General features: G+C 51.4%; 1 long non-coding RNA gene across 2 annotated transcripts; it reads left to right on the forward strand.

Moving 5' to 3' along the window:
* The first annotated feature begins 163 nt into the window (after window positions 1-163).
* On the forward strand, window positions 164-10,804 carry LOC118897552. Of its 2 annotated transcripts, none has more exons than XR_005020456.1 (3): window positions 164-301; window positions 6,420-7,153; window positions 9,479-10,804. It is a non-coding gene; the product is annotated as an uncharacterized LOC118897552 (long non-coding RNA). The 2 variants fall into 2 exon arrangements; XR_005020455.1 differs by lacking the exon at window positions 9,479-10,804 and having other exon boundaries at window positions 6,420-6,894; window positions 7,062-9,382.
* Window positions 10,805-11,448: the final 644 nt, after the last annotated feature.

Raw genomic sequence — 11,448 nt, forward strand, 5'->3', positions numbered from 1 at the left:
GGAGGCGGCGCAGGGTGGCTCTGGAACGGGGTCGGGGCGCAGGACGTGAAGAGGAGTACTGGGAGGGGAAGGGGAAATGTGAGTAGCGGGTGCTGTGCGCCGGGGCGAGAAGGGGAGAAGAGGGGACTCGGGGGTGGGGCAGGTAGGGGGAGGGAGACTGGGGTCCACACCTGGTTTCCTGGTCGCACCTTTGGGGATGGGGATCGACCAGCCTCGGCCTGGCCTGGCCCCTCGCGGGCAAGGTGGGCGCGCAAACTGGATGCAAGGGAAAGCTAGCCTCATCGATTTTCCTGCAGTTGAGGTTAGTTTCTGTTTCATGCCTTTTTTGGTTACCTTGCACGCAAATGGAAGTTCTTCTGTTTCTCTGGAGTTCTGCTCACGTGATGCAAAAATGATGGGGGCCAGGGTGCAGGTTAGGTGGGGCCTGAAGCAAATATGTTTTGTGGGAGGACTCCAAGGAAATATATAAAATTATAAAAACAAAATTTGTTACAAAAGAGAATGTTTTTGTATAACATGTATATTTTGAATAATATGATGTATACATAACTTTACAGTATGTAATATAATGTATACCTAATATAACGAATGAGTTATTTTACAATAACTTTGTAATATTTTATAGTTATTTTATGATAATCTTATATAATGAGAAAATAAGTCAATAAATTATAAATTTTTAAAAACTGGCAAATGCCACACATCACAAAATTCAGAAAAATAACGTTTGTATGAATTAATGAATGCATCTCTAATGCTTTTGCTTTCATTTTTGACTGTATCCTCATTGAATGCCACATCATGACTTTGCAGAATTGTTTTATGGAAAGAACAGAAAGACAATTCAGACATTTTTCTAGCTTGTGTGATCAAATTTGTCTCTGATTGTTAGCGTTGACCTTGGTTTGGGTAATACTTGCGCTTCGCATAGATGTGCTCACTTTTTGTAGCATTCTTATAGGTTTATGCTCCACAACACAGGAATTCTAATAAATGTGTACACTTTAATAATATGATATCCAGTTATCTTACCAGCAAAAGCAAGTATATTTAGGAATGCAGAGGAATTACAGTTCAGAATATTAAAACTGTGGCAGACCATAGGCAAATCGGGAGAACAGGAAGAACTTGCTTTTATAGGGAGAAGGGGGAGTTGGGACGGGCTGTGATAACCAAAGAGTTCGGGGGGCTGGGGGCCCAATGGAGGCTTCCTGTTGGCTGGACTGCTGTAGTCTCTGATTGGCTGGGCTGTTGGGGTGTTGCGGGGTGGAGGGAAGTTTCCTTCCTCCTGCCTGAGGGTAAGTAGAGGCACCTTCCTGCCCAAGATGTAGGCGGAGATCTCTTCCTGTTTGGGGTAATTGACACGCATGGCAGGCGTGAGGGCGCACCGTACAGGCCAGTCCCGAGTCGACTCCAACTTTGGCTGAGTTTTCCGTAATTAAATCCACACATTCTATCCAGGAGTCAGGACAGCCGAGTCCTCTGCTAACAATTTTGCACAGACTCCCGTTTGGTTCATACGACAAACCTTGTTTCTCCTTTGCTCCGCGTACTTTCCAGCTCAGGGCTGCTGTGGCAGGTAGGTAGTTGGCCAGCTGTAGAAGACGTACCTGCCCCAGGACAAGCCAGCAAGACTGTGAACAGCATAAACAATATCCCATGGTACCCCAACTCAAGGCTCCTCTTAGTGGGGGGGTCCCAAAATGCCTGTGGTCACTGCAGCGGCCCAGGAAGAGTGTGAGAGAGAGGGGCTGCTTGAGAAAGAGACAGCGGTCTTAACCTATTTCAGTTCAAGATATCCTAATCCTGGAACTTAAGCAACAATCCCGGCCATGGGAACCCTCGATGGTGAGGCCCCTCGAGTGAGGCCCGTCGAGTGAGGGCTGTGATCCCCAAAGGAGAAGTTTTGCCATCAAGCTCCGTGGTGTTGCACCTGCCCTGGTTGGACTCAGCCCAGAGACGAGGGCACCCCTAGACCTGGTGTCTTCTGTCCATGCAGGTGTCTGCCAGGATAGCCATCATCACATTCTGGCCCTTGGTCAGGAGTCCAGGTCTGATGCCACAGAGACCCTCTGCAGCCTCTGTCCTGTGGCATGACTACCACCAGGGCACAGGTGGTACAGGTGCCTGTGCCCCTCCCCCGACCATTCCCTGTCGGGTCACCCACGCTCACCCCCTCCTGGCTCTGGTTGCTCCTGATTTACTCAGGGTCCATGGAGAGAGTAGCTTTGGGGGGCGAAGCTAGCTGCAGCATGGTGGCATGGAGAATCAGCTTCAAGAGGCCTGGTGAGCAGCTCACATCTCCCCTGAGGTGCCACACCACTGCTGTTTAATGAATCTCCTGCCTGCCTTGTTTAAAGTAACCAGTGTCACACATCTTCATTCATGGAGAAGAGAAAAGAGAATTCTGTAGCCTTCTGGAAAACAAAGATAAAACATGGCTATTTCTATATTTCCAAAATAAAGATATTAACTTGAATATTGTATCCCTGATGAAAATTAGATATTTTTTTTGATGTGGCCCATTTTTTAAAGTCTTTATTGAATTTGTTACAATATTGCTTCTGTTTTATGTTTTGGTTTTTTGGACGCGAGGCATGTGGGATCTTAGCTCCCTGAGCAGGGCGCGAACCCACACCCCCTGCATTGGAAGGCGAAGTCTTAACCACTGGACTGCCAGGGAAGTCCCTCCCTGATGAAAATTAGCATTAAAAGTTATCAACTAAATACTATCCAGTAAAATCTAGTAAACGTGAAGGTCTGTACACCTCGTGAAGGAGGGGTTACTCACACATTTAAAGGCAGTTCATGATCACCATGGCCAACAGCCCTTGAGGTGGCCCCATGATCCCACTTCCTGGCAGCCCAGCTTTTGTGTAATCCCTTTCCCCTCTGTAAACAAATGTTTTTTATTGTGATAAAATACTCTTAACGTAAAAATTACCATCTTAACCATTTTTAAAGTGTAGAGTTCAGTGGCATTAAATACATTTATGATACTGTGAAACCATCACCCATAATCCATCTCCAGACTTCTTTATTTTGTAAAACTGAAACTCTGTTCCCATGAAGCACTAATTCCCTATTCCTCCTCTCCCCCAGCCCTCGGCACCCACCACTCTACTTTCGGACTTTCTGACTTTAACTATTCTAGGAACCTCATATAAATGGAATCCTACAATATTTGTCCTTCTGTGACTGGCTTATTTCACTCAGCATAACGTCCTCAAGGTTCATCCATGTTGCAGCCTATGTCAGAACTTCTTTCTTTTTCAAGGCTGAATAATAGTCCATTGCATGTACATACCACATTTTGCTTATCCATTCAGCCATTGATGAACACAGGTTGCTTCCATATTTAGCTATTGTGAGTAGTGCTACTGTGAACATGGATGTACATATATCTTTTTGAGACCCTGATTTCAGTTATTTGGCTATGTATCCAGAAATGGAATTGCTGATCATATGGTGACTTTTTAATTTTTTGAGGAATTGCCGTGTTTATTTTTGAAGGATATATTTTATAAATATTGTCCCATTGTGTTCTGATCTCCATTGTTTCCAATGATAAATCATCTGTCATTCATATCTATTTTGATCATTGTCCCCTGCACGTAATGTGACATGTTCTCTGGCTGCTTCAAGATTTTCTCTTTTTTTGGGGGGGAGGGGGTTCCTATTATGTGCCCAATTATACCTTTCTTCATATTTATCCTGCTTGGGTTTGCTGAGCTTCTTGGATCTATATATTAATGTTTTTCATCAAATTGGGAAAAATTTCACTAGTAGTCAAATATTTTATTTATTTATTTATGGCTGCATTGGTTCTTCGTTGCTGTGTGCACAGGCTTTCTCTAGTTGCGGCGAGCAGGGGCTACTCTTTGTTGCAGTGTGGAGGCTTCTCATTGCGGTGGCTTCTCTTGTTGCAGAGCACGGGCTCTAGGTACGTGGGCTTCAGTAGTTGTGGCATGCAGGCTTAGTAGTTGTGGCTTGCAGGCTTAGTAGTTGTGGCTTGCGGGCTCTAGAGCGCAGGCTCAGTAGTTGTGGTGCACGGCTTAGTTGCTCTGCAGTATGTGGGATCTTCCCAGACCAGGGCTCGAACCCGTGTCCCCTGCATTGGCAGGCGGATTCTTAACCACTGCACCACCAGGGAAGTCCCTAGACAGACACTTTGTGAAAAGAAGTAGCCTTTGGGGATTAGGAGTAACCCACTGAGGTTTTCCTTTGGGGAAGAGCCCTCTGGCCAGTGTGGAGGATGGGGGTGTGAACATGGGGTGAAGGCAGTGCTCAGGGGAGCACGGGTAGTGAATTGGACTGAGCAGGGCAAAAGGAGTGGTCTGAGGGGGCTGAGAGGGCTGAACACCCTATGGAAACTAACTATGTCAGGTTGGATCAACAGACCAACAAGCTACTTGTTACTCATTGTTAACTTAAAAGTGATTGGTTGCATCCTTTGTTAGTATTTTGATGAATGTGACTGTACAAGTATTGTTCACAGCAGATCTACATAATGCATTATGATTCTACTTCCTTTCCCCTATCACTTTTTCCTTGTGTTGACAAGTGTCTCTAATTTTTTTGGTTAGCTGCATGTTAATTCACTTAATTTTTATTTACCCCCATTAATTCATCCCCAGACTGTCTGTCAGGGCTGTAAATCTCCTCTCCACCCATCAGGTGGCTGGCCATCCCTGTGTTTCCCAAGCCTCATCCTCTGCAGCCTGTTCTCCCCAGCAAAGCTGGGTGGGCTTCTTCCAGACCCAAGCCTGGAACTGTCTTTTGAGGAGTTTCTCCTCTCTCCTGGAGCCAATGCCAGCATCTTCTTTCCTTTCACTCTTATCTTGGTGGACAGGCTCTAGAAGCTTTCAGACCAAGACTACATGGGAGGAAAATTTTTTGAGACACAGCATGTTTGAAAATGTCTTTATCCCGTCATCAACTCTCAGGGTGATTGATTGATAATTTGAGCAACAAATTACAGGTTGGAATATGTTTTCTCTTAGAATTTCAAAGTCAGGCTCTATTGTCTTCTAGTTTCCATATTACTGTTGAGAAGTCCCATGTCTTTCTTGTTGTCAGTCCTTTATTTATGACCTGCTTTGTGTGGGCTTCCTCCTCTCTCTCCCTTCTCACTCTCTCTCTTTGCCTCTGTCTCTGTCTCTCCCTCCTTGTCCTCTCCCTTCCCTCCCCCCTCCCCCCATCTGGAAGTTTTAGGATCTTCTACTTGCCCTCCTTTCTATGCAACCTCAGGGTGATGGCCTTGGTGTGCTTCCCCACCATGTGCTCCACACTCTAGACCCCCTAAATTTGGATAATAAGGCCCTTCAGTTTGGGAATGTTTTCTTGTGCTCTTTCCTCAATAACTTCCTCCCTTCATTGCTTGTTTCCACTTTCTGGAATTCCTATCGCTAAGATCTTAGATTCCCTCCTGGGGCTGTGAATGTCCTTATCTTTTCTATTTTTAACTCCTTTTCTTTCTGCTCCACTTTTGGGAGATTTCCTCAACTTACAACCCTTTCACTGACTTTCCTCTTTAATTTGATCTCACATTTTTATTTTCTAAGTGCTCCCTGCTCTAGTCTATCTGTTCCTTCTACAGCACTGAAATTTATAGCACCCTGTTCCACATATTCTTCTCTCTGTCCCTCTGAGGTTACCAAGTTTAGTTCTGGTCACGTTTTTTTTCAGGTACCTGCACCCTCCCTCCCCCTCCTTTCATCTGTTTTGATCTCTGTCTTTCATGCAACTGTCCCAACCCTTGGCTGTCTGTCTCATCCAAGAGGGTGGCCCTTGGGAGCAGCTGGGAGCCTCGTGTGCATGGCAGGACTTGCCAGGGTGGGCTCCTCTTTGGGGCGATCAGGGTGGGACAGAGCCATTTCGTCTGAGGGTCCCAAAGAGCAACATCTGGCCAACCCACTGTTTCCTGCTTAGCCTGACTGCCAGCCTGGTGGCCGCCGTGGGGAAGAACTGAGCCCGGCGTCCCTAGGCTAGAGAGCCCTTGGACTCATCACCTCCTGCCTTCCATAGCAGTGATGAGAGGGAAGGTGCCTGGCTGTGTGGGCTGGAGAGAGGATCTGGGGTCCAGCTGTCCCTACACAGTGTTCAGCCCCTCCCTGCAGCCCAGCCTGCTCTGGGGCCGGGGCCTCTGGGTTTGCCTGGAGCCAGCGCAGCTAGCCTCTGATGACCCCCCTCACTCTGGGACCCAAAGGGTAGATCGTACATGATGCAATTAGCTAAAGGTTCATTTAGTAATCCTAAATCATGTCAGTGATAAAATACAAATACTCCTCCTCAAAATGTCTCCTGTCGGCCGCTGGCACCGGCAAACTCCAGCACACTTTGTATCCTACGTGGAAATCAGCTACACCCTGTGTTTCGGGGGGACGTTCCTAACATTTGGGTGTCATGTGTACTTCCAGCCCTGGCAAAACTCTGCGCTCCTGCATTTAAACAGCAAAGCAGGTGACATTAGCACCGCCACTACGCCCGACTTACTTCAACACTGTCGTTCTATACAGCCACTCAGAGTTTTCATTGGAATTTACAATCTTTCAACTGCGGAGATGTCTGAAAGGCATCAGGATCGGCTTTGACCAAAGACACTGACAGAATCACAATTTGCAGGACGTACATATGGTTCTTCCTAACTTGGTGCATCTGTGGTTTCAAGTGAAAGAAAATTACCACAAGTTTATTAAGGTCAATAAAAAGTATTCTTTGATCAACTACGAGTGAAAATAGATGGACAAATATGGCTGGACTGTCTATTGAACACGACAAGAAGAAAAAAGACTGATTGTGACAAAAGCCCTGTGAAATTTGCAGATACTAAGACTCAAAAACAGAAACTGGTCTATAATATTATTCATTAATGTGAAAAATGGATATGTTGGTGTAAGTATTCCCCTTGTTTTTGAGAAAATACATAATGTAAAGAAAGTTTTGATCCATCACTTTCCCCTTTTTTGTACTGTTTATTGAACGTATTTACTTTTTATTCACACGATTGTGTACATGAAGTTCAGCAAGAAAACATTTTCACAACTTGCTTTTCTTTTCAGCCATTGTCGTTGTCACCGAATACACTTGGTCCCATGGAGAAGCGGAGTTAAAAGATCCATTGGGCGTCCCCAGCGAGCACTGGAAAGGCCAGGTGTGCGGGAGGAGAGGATGGGCTATGGTCCAGGAGAGGATGGGCTGTGGTCCGGGAGGGTGAGGGGCTGGACTGGGCAGTGGAGGAGGCTGCCAGCTTCCCCTACGCACTGGTGGCCACTTCCTTCAGCTGCAGAAGGCAGGACCACTTAGACTGAGCCGGGTGCACGGCCTCTACAGATGGCCAGGGGAGGGGAGGGGGCCAGCTGGAGAGGGTGGGCTGCCAAGGATGGGCCCGGGGTCTGGGGAAGCAAGGAGGTACGGTTGACAGCTGGCAGAACCAGGGTCAGAGGTCCCAGCTGGGCTGAAGAATGCTGGGTCCTGGACAGGTGGGAGCCCCGTGGAAGAGGGTGGCAGTGGTGGGGCGGGGAATGCCTGCTGTGGTGGGGTGCCGGGAGACCCCTGAGGGCCACCCCGAGCCTCTCTGACACAGAGCTGCGGACCTTGGCCAGGTGATCACTTGCTGGGTCCGAGTGTGAGCAGAGCCATCTTACGGTTTGCGGGTCCGAAGTGAGGCGGTGGAGCAAGGTCCCCACAGGGAGCAGGTGCGCGGTGCCTGGGCGGGAGTTCCGGCCGGAGTCAAGGGGCCAGAGCGGCAGTTCCGAATGCGGCCGGCAGAGGGCGCGCGCGGACCCGCCGCTGCTCCCCAATGAGGCCGAAGAGGCCGCTGCCCTCCAGGGACCCAGCTGACGGAGGACACGGGCACACAAACCGAGTCTAGTCCCACGGGGTGTGGGGGAGGGGACCCACTTAACACAGGGCCACCAGGAGAGAGACCTTCTCTAGCTGAGACCCTAGGACCTGCAGAGGGCCCAGGCTGAGCCCCTCACCCGGGGAGGGAGGGAGCTGGTCCCGGCAAGGCACTGGCTGGTGTAAAGGCCCTGGGGTCGGGTCGGCCTGGCGATCGGAGGCCGGGGTTGGCCGGGGCAGCCCGGGCACCTGTGATTCTGCATGCGAGTTTGTCCCCCAGGCCTTCAGTTCTGGGTGTGGGGTGGCGTCCGTTTTCTGAGATCGGCTGAAGGGAGGTGGGTGTTGAGTGGGGAATGTGGGCAGGGTGGGGGAATTTGGGGTGATCTTTGCCTTCTTCTTGGTACTTTTCTGTGTTTTCCAGAGCTTCCAAAATGACCTTCTGTTGCTTAAAACCAAATGCTTTTGAATCGGTGGTACCATCAGGTGGTTTAAAAACTGTGGGATGGTGTACAGTGACCACGGCCCGCTCCTTGGCCCCCATCACGTTGATTACTTTCTCCTGCACCCTTCCCAAGTCTACAGAGAGTACAAACGGACACGAAAACCATTCTTTTCCACCTTTGCTTACAGAGGACGCAGCGCTATGTGCACGCTGTCACTACCATGCTCTCTGCACCTCATTAGGGTCTGGGCGTGGGCGGTCCTGGTCCCAGAGCGCTGGCTGCTGCAGTGAAGCCAGCTGCGGGGCCTCACCAGCCTGTCTTTCTCCTTTCTTGGGGAGGGGCGGTGCTGGCTGTGCACTTCCAGGAGGGGGAGCAGGGGGAGCCCCTTGTGGCTGGCTCCGGGCAGGGGAATTCTGGGCAGAGCTGGAGGCCGGCCTTTCTGGAAACTCGTCCATCAGGTGATTACACAGTGAGAGTGAAAACAGCTCCTTTCAGAAGCTGCAGCCCCCGGTTGACCTTCAAATGTCTGAAAAACGAGAAAAGAAGCAGGGCCGAGCTCTCAGGACGGGAAGTGGGCCGTACTGGGAGGCTGGCTCTGCTCTGCACCGGCCTCTGCTCTGGGGACAGCACCGGGCACAGGAGGGGCAGCCCACGTCCAGGGTCCTAAGTGCGGGCCCATGGCGGCCTTCCTGCCTCCTGGCCCTGAGTGCTGTTCTCCCAGAGGCCTGGGAGAGTAAAGGATGGGAGGTGAGATGTCCAAGGGGACTGGCCACGCCAGTGGGGAGCGGAGGTGCCACCAGCATTCAGAAATGTCCTGGGCGCAGACCAGGACCCGAGGGAGGACAGCCAAGGGGGCAGGCCCCCCCCCCCGGGAAGGGGGCCTTGGGGCAGAGTGGGTGGCCGCGGCAGAACCCTCCCCCGGGGTCTGCAGGCCCAGTGGGCAGCTGATGGGGCCTCTCCTGCCTGGCCGGCGAGCTGTGCAAAGCCAGCGTCCACCGCAGCATCGACCTGGATCTGTAGCCAGGCCCACGCCTCTCTCTGGGGGGCACTGAGGCACAGGACAGAGGCCCTAGACCCCAGCCCTCAGGGGGCAGGTGGACGACGCAGGCCCCCTCTAGGGTCTGCTCGGGGCTGTCCCAGCCACCTCCCCGCATGGCTGCCTCAGAGGCTGAGTTTTGCTTTCTTTTTGGCAGGAAGGAACCCGCGTGGGAATCCCCTGAGTTGCCCGACGACCAGAGTGAGTCATCCCTTTTCCAGCCCGCCTGGATCGAGGTGTCACCCTTCTGAGCTGGCAGGCGGGGGTGGGCTGCCTGCTTCTCAGTCAGCAGCCCCTCCCTGCCGAGGCTCCCTCTACCCAATCTCAACTCAGGGGCCTGTCGTCAGAATCTCTCTCTCTCACACACACACACACACACACACACACACACACACACACACACACAGTGTATTCAGGAAAATCCTCTGAAACTGGCAGTCTGAGAGATATGAAATCATTTTCACGCTGGAAGCATCGCCAGGTCCTTCGAGTGGGGCTCAGCCCTGTCCGTGCCGAGGGCTGCAGGCAGCCTCCTTCCCGGGAAGCAAGACCTTCGTCCAGGAAATCTCTTCGGGATGCAGGGTGGGCTGAGGGGGCCCTGAGCCCAGCGCTTCTGTGCTGACCCCGATGCTGGAAGGGTGAGTGAGGTCTGACCCCCCCCAGGGAGTCACTGCACAAGGCAGGCGAACGACTTCCACTTCACCCTGAAGAAAGAGGCGTGCTGCTGAGCGGGGACCTCCTCTCTGCAGCAAGAGCCATTTCCTTCTGTGCTGCCAGTGGGTTCACAGGACGGCCTCGGCTCCCCAGACCCTGGGAGGAGAAATCTCCTTACAACTGAGAGCTCGGTTAGTTATGGGCCTTGAGGGAAACCTCATGGAACGCGTAGGTGAGGACTGGGGAGGTTTCCACGGCTGCTCGTGGCAAACTCAGCCTTGAAGTTCACGGAACTCGTAATGGAGGCCTGGTGGCCTTGCTGCTGTATCCCGGGGATGTGGCGTTTGGGATCGGGGAATTCCGACTCCAAACCAAGTAATGATTTATGCAGTGTGATGCGAGTACTTCTGGACACAGCGTGGACCGTTTACATCATGTGGCTTCACAGCCTGCCTATGTCGTTTACTCTGTCCTTGAACAGTTTGCGTGGCTTCAGACGCTCCCCCTGGAGCGGGGGCGCCCACTGTGCTGTGTGACCTGGGTAAGGAATCTTGCCTCTCGTAATCTTTCCTCTTCTGCAAAAGGGGGAGAGTCGTCCCCATTTCCGGGTGCTGGTATCAGATGAGACGCTGTTCTCAGGTATTTAGAAAGCCGTATTCCACAGGAGAGAATCCAAATTGTCCGCACTCTCCTTTAGCAGATGAGAAACGTCTTGTCCTCAGGTCACACACTTAGCGGTAGTGTGCTGCCCCTTTTTTCTGGTCAAGACCACCGCTTCCTTTCTAAATATTCCCACTCGTGTGTGTCCATGTGCCATAGGCTGTGCGTATTGTTTCGTTTGGTGGTGAAATTCACATAAGATAAAATTCACCGTTTAAACCATTTTAACGCTTACAATTCAGTGTCATTTGTACTTTGTAATGTCGGGCAACCGTCGCCACTACCTAGATCTAGAACATTTCACTACTCCGAAAGGAGACCTCGCAAGCCTTCCTACCCTTTAGGTGAGCGGCGTCTGTTTGTACTTTTTCTCATAAATGTAACCCACACTGGGGTCCAGCCCTGCGCTGGGTATCGCCGTGGTGTCCTGCGCCTGGAGCTAACCCTCTGCGGGAAGCGCGTAACACACCCTCGTAAGACAGAGCCGCGGCACCGCAGACGGACTCTACCTCGAAAGAGTCCGCGGGCGACTTAAGTACCTAGCCGCGTCAGCTCCGCCCAATCGGCGCCCGCTGCGGCTCCCTGCGCGCTTCTGGTAGACTGTTGTGTCAGTCAGTCAGGAGTGAGGGCCCGAGGCTGGAGGGGCGGGGGAGAAAGCTGGCCAATCGGTGCCCGCTGTGGCTCTCTGCGGGCACTTGGTAGGCTTTTGTGTCAGTCCGTCAGGAGGGAGGGCCCGAGGCAGGGGGCGGGGGAGAAAGCTGACCAATCGGCGCCCTGTGTGGCTCCTGCGCGCTCCTGGTAGGTCGCCACATC

This window comes from Balaenoptera musculus, chromosome 6, assembly GCF_009873245.2.
Source record: "Balaenoptera musculus isolate JJ_BM4_2016_0621 chromosome 6, mBalMus1.pri.v3, whole genome shotgun sequence".
NCBI lineage: Eukaryota > Metazoa > Chordata > Mammalia > Artiodactyla > Balaenopteridae > Balaenoptera > Balaenoptera musculus.